Genomic DNA, 4,453 nt, shown 5'->3' with positions numbered 1-4,453 from the left:
AGAGGACAGTGGCCTGGTCAGGCTTATATTCTGGGAGGAGTACTGGGGTGACCATGTGAAGGACAGGCTTGCTATCTATCTCACTGGAGTAACTTCACAGCACACACCTGCTCAGCCTAGACCCTGGTCTCCAGTGTGCCTCTGAAGTTCCGCTATATAAGTCACAGGTATGGAATGCTTCCCGTGAGTCAGGCACTCAGTATGCATTACTTTATTTAAACACCATAGCAGCGCCATAATTTAAGCAATATCATTTCCTCTTGGTAAGTTGGCAATGGGTAAAGAGGGGCATATAACCTGTCCAACCTCCCTCCCCTATTGTAAATGTCAGTCAGGACCTGAGCCAGCACTGGTTAATTCCATCGCCCAGGAACAGCAACTTTCTGATATGTGGGCTCCTCCCTCAGCTAAGGATACGCAGTGAGGAAGGACTCGGTGATCTTATACTGAGACCTCTGAAGCCAGCTGACTACTAACAGCAAGACCAGGAGAGGAGGGCTGGAGTGGGGCGGGGGGACTCGGGGGTACATGGCCACTTGATCACACTCCCACTGTGGTGGACATTTTCTCTGTGCACATCTATCTAAAGTATCCATTTCCTACAATGTGTCCATGCCCTTCCCTCACCAAAGCATAGGATGAATTAGCATGTTTTCTTGGGCCCAAGATAAAAGGCCAAGTGTTAGTTTGCAAAGGCAGTCACTTAAAACTTTGGGAGCTACATGAGAATCAGTTAGTGAAAAGAAGAAGCCACGATCTAACTTGCATATCTAAACATATACTCAGACTTATGATTTTACCCTTAATTTATCTGCACACCACTATTATATTGGAGCACCAACAATCAGAAACTAAAAATGATCGAGACCAATTAGTGGAAGGATCTCTGGACAACTGTCATAGACGACACCATAAAGCAATTGGTTGAGATATGGATTTTGACAAGTCTGAAATGAATAGTCCATTCAAAGCCACTGCTTCCCTTGAGATGCAAGAAATTAGTGCTGTTCTGCTCCTGAGTACCTCAGATAACCTTATTAGAATGAAGAGATTTATAGGCAGAGAGAGAGCCACGGGAGCAAAGGCCCTGAGGCAGAAACTTATTGGGCATGACTAAGGAAGAGCAAGTGAGGAAGGATAAAGGATAAAAAGGTCAGAGAAAGCAGCAGCGGGCCACACTGTGATACCTCTGATGTTGGGTGGCAGCAGTGAGCCACAGTTCCCAGTCAGCTCTGGGGCAACAAGTCAACACCAAGACTCTATAGTGCTCTGTGGATGTTCAGTAGATTCAAAATGTATTTTTTACTTACAATATTTTCTTTTTTCTTTCTGTCCTTCCTAAGTGTTTTGTTCTTGTAGTTCTTGTTGTTTTGTTTTGTTTCTAGTGCTGAAGAGCAGACCCAGGGCTCAAACATGCTAGGGCAAGCACTACCACAGAGCCACACCTCCAGCCCAGCTTAGGCCATCATCACCTTACAATGAGTTTATTAAGAAGCAACTCCATCAAAAGACATCTAGATTGGTGTTTCATCCAATGACTGGGCACCCTGACCCAGGCAAGTGGACACAGAACACTGACCATTACCAAGGACATAATGAGGTATTGACTATAGGAGAGAAACACCATGAAGGGTATTTCTCAATTTCTTCACCTGAACAACTGGAATAATGAATCTGATATTTATTGCCAGGTTGAACCCTGGGAGAGAAGCTTTGTAGGTTGGAACCAAGAGTTTGCTTTTCCACTGTGACATATGATAGTCCTTTAAATACAGCCAAGCAGAGATACATGTAGAAGATGGGGGTTCAGGAGATCTTACCAGCCAAAGGCAGGTCTCTTGCTTGTTTGTTTTTTCTAATTAGTTGTACATGACAGTAGAATGCATTTTGACATATCTTACATAAATGGAATATAACTTCTCATTCTTCTGTTTATACAAAAAGTAGAATTATACTGGTCGTGTGATTGTAAATGCACATAGGGTTATAATGTCAAATTCATTCCACTGTCCTTTCCACCTCCAAATCCCCTCCCTTCCCTTCACTCACCTCTGTCTAATCCAAAGTACCTTTTTTCTTCCCTAGCCACCACCTTCCATTGTGAATTAGCATCCACATATCAGAGAATCAGCCTGTGGTTGTTCAGGATTGGCATATTTGGCTTAGCCTGATATTCTCCAGCTCCATTCATTTAACGGCAATTGCCATAATTTCATTCTTCTTTAAGGCTGAGTAATACTCCATTGTGATACCATATTTTCTCTATCCATTCATCTGTTGAAGGGCATCTAGGGTGGTTCCATAGTTTGGCTATTGTGAGTTGAGCTGCTATAAACATTGATGTGGCTGCATCGCTGTAGTGTGCTGATTTTAAGTCCAAAGGCAAGTCTTTGGGAGCTGTCAGTGTGTACAGTGGTATTTGAAGTCACAAATACTAAATGAGGGAGGGCCAGGAGGTGAGAATACGGAGGACCAGGCCATGCAAGGACGAAGGGAGGAGGAGAAACCAGCTAAAGAAACAGGAGTGGCCAGTGAGGGAGTATGAACCAAGATCGTGGTGGGATGGAGGTGAAGTGAAGAAAGTGTCTCCAGAGCCCCAGGTGACCAGCTGCCGAGGATGCCGTGAGCAAGGGGCAGACGGAGAGCTTGCCTCTGGGCCCTTCGGGGCAACAGCACAGATCAAAGCTTGACGGAGGAAAGTTCAAGAGCCTATGTTAAAAGGAAAGGGGGAAGCCCCACCCACACTCCACTTCCCCACTGTCACCTTGTTTTTTCCATGTTTTCTGGGTGCTTGGAGGCAGCAGCTCAGACATCTGCAAGAGCTGGCAGCTAATGGAAGTCAGTGAAGCTGGCTGGGTGACAAGTGGCAGCTGACCCCAGCCCCCGGGTCGGGGCAGCACAGGGAGAGGTGTAGCTGGGGTGAGAAGGACACAGCCTGGTCTGAGGGGAAGCCCCTGCTAGGCTCCAGGATGAGGAAATGGTGTAATGTAGGCTCACGTGACCAGACACTCTGATTTGTTGCAGAGGCCAGAAATCCAGATCTGTAGGTGGAGTTTCCCAGCCTTTAAATGTTCACAAACTATCAAAAAAAATTTCAGAGCTCTGCACAGCCAGTACTGCAAGGCAGGTCACATCCAGCCTGAGAGCCGGTTTTAGCCTTTCAGATATAAGAGTGATATTTTCCATTAAAAGATTTATAATTAATTGGGGTAATAATAACCTGAGTACTGCAATTATAGAGAAGGACTGAAAAGATCCTCTTATAGGTTGAACTAGGTCCTCCCCCACATATGTAAGTCCTGACCCCCAGGACCTCAGAGTGTGACTTGACTTGGAAATGAGGTTGTTGTAGATGTCATTATTTAAATTTAGATGAGGATACTGGAGTAGGGTAGGCCTCCCATCCAATAGGTCTAGTATTCTTTAAAAAAAAAAAAAAAGAAAAGGAAAAGAGAAACCATCATGTGTGGAGATAGAGCTGTGTAAGGAGCACACTCTGTGACAATAGAGGCTGGAGTGATGGCAGCTGCCAGCCAAAGAACACCAAGGGTGGCCAGAAACCACCAGAAGCTAAGGAGGGGCAGGGAGAGATCCCCACTCCAGGTTTCAGAGGGATCGTGGCCCTTTCACTCCTGGACTTTGGACTTCTGGCCTCCAGAACTGATAAAGTGCATTTCTGCTATTTTCAACCACACAGTTCGCCATACTTTGTTAGGGCAACCCTAGGAAACCAACACACACCCCGTGAGAGGTAGGAACATGCTGTTTATTCAATCACATTATTCAGTGAACAAATGTTTATTGAGCATCTGCTACATTAGGCATTCATCTGAGTTGTGAAGGTGCAGCAGTGAACAAGACAGACCGACATCTCTCCCCCTTGGAGGAGAGTTTCTACGGAGGGGAATGTGGAGAAAGATACTAAGCAGTAAGTCCTGCAGTGTGTCAGATGGTGGAAAGCATCATGGAAGAAAAGACGGAACTGCCAGAATAATAGGACTGCGAAATTCAAAAGGGAAGAGGGAGAATTCATCACTGAGAAAGTGACAACTGAACAAAGACTGCAAGGACATGAGGGAGGTCGCCCATTGGGCATCCAGGAGAAGAGGGCAAAGGAGAAGGGAAGAGCCAACACAAAGACCCTGTCTTAGTCAACTTTCTCACTGCTGTGACCAAAGGACCCGACCAGCACAATTATAAAGGAAAAAGTTTATTTGTGGGCTCATGTTTTCAGAGGTCTTAGTCCATAGAAGGGCGGCTCCATTTCTCAGGGGTCAAGGTGAGGCTGAACCTCATGGCAGGAAAGGGTGATGAGGGAAGCAGCTCACATCATGGTGATCAGGAAGCAGAGAGAGACTCCACTCTCCAGGTACAAATATCCACCCAAAGCCACGCCCCAGTTCCCACCTCCTCCAGCCACACCCTCCCACTTCAGTTACCACTCAATTAATCC

General features: G+C 45.9%; 1 long non-coding RNA gene across 3 annotated transcripts in view; it reads left to right on the top strand.

Moving 5' to 3' along the window:
• LOC114103619 (uncharacterized) overlaps positions 1–4,218 on the top strand; it is a 7,634-nt gene extending 3,416 nt beyond the window's left edge. The window contains exons 5-6 of one of the 3 annotated variants that reach the window (XR_011707589.1): positions 1,344–1,600; positions 1,692–2,351. This is a non-coding gene — a long non-coding RNA (uncharacterized lncRNA). Of the gene's footprint in view, positions 1–1,343; positions 2,352–3,821 lie in introns of those variants that run through there. The other 2 variants (XR_003584701.2, XR_011707588.1) reach the window with 2 other exon arrangements.
• Positions 4,219–4,453: the final 235 nt, after the last annotated feature.

This window comes from Marmota flaviventris, chromosome 5 (assembly GCF_047511675.1).
Source record: "Marmota flaviventris isolate mMarFla1 chromosome 5, mMarFla1.hap1, whole genome shotgun sequence".
Taxonomy (NCBI): domain Eukaryota; kingdom Metazoa; phylum Chordata; class Mammalia; order Rodentia; family Sciuridae; genus Marmota; species Marmota flaviventris.
This window is presented reverse-complemented; position numbering and strand designations above follow the sequence as displayed.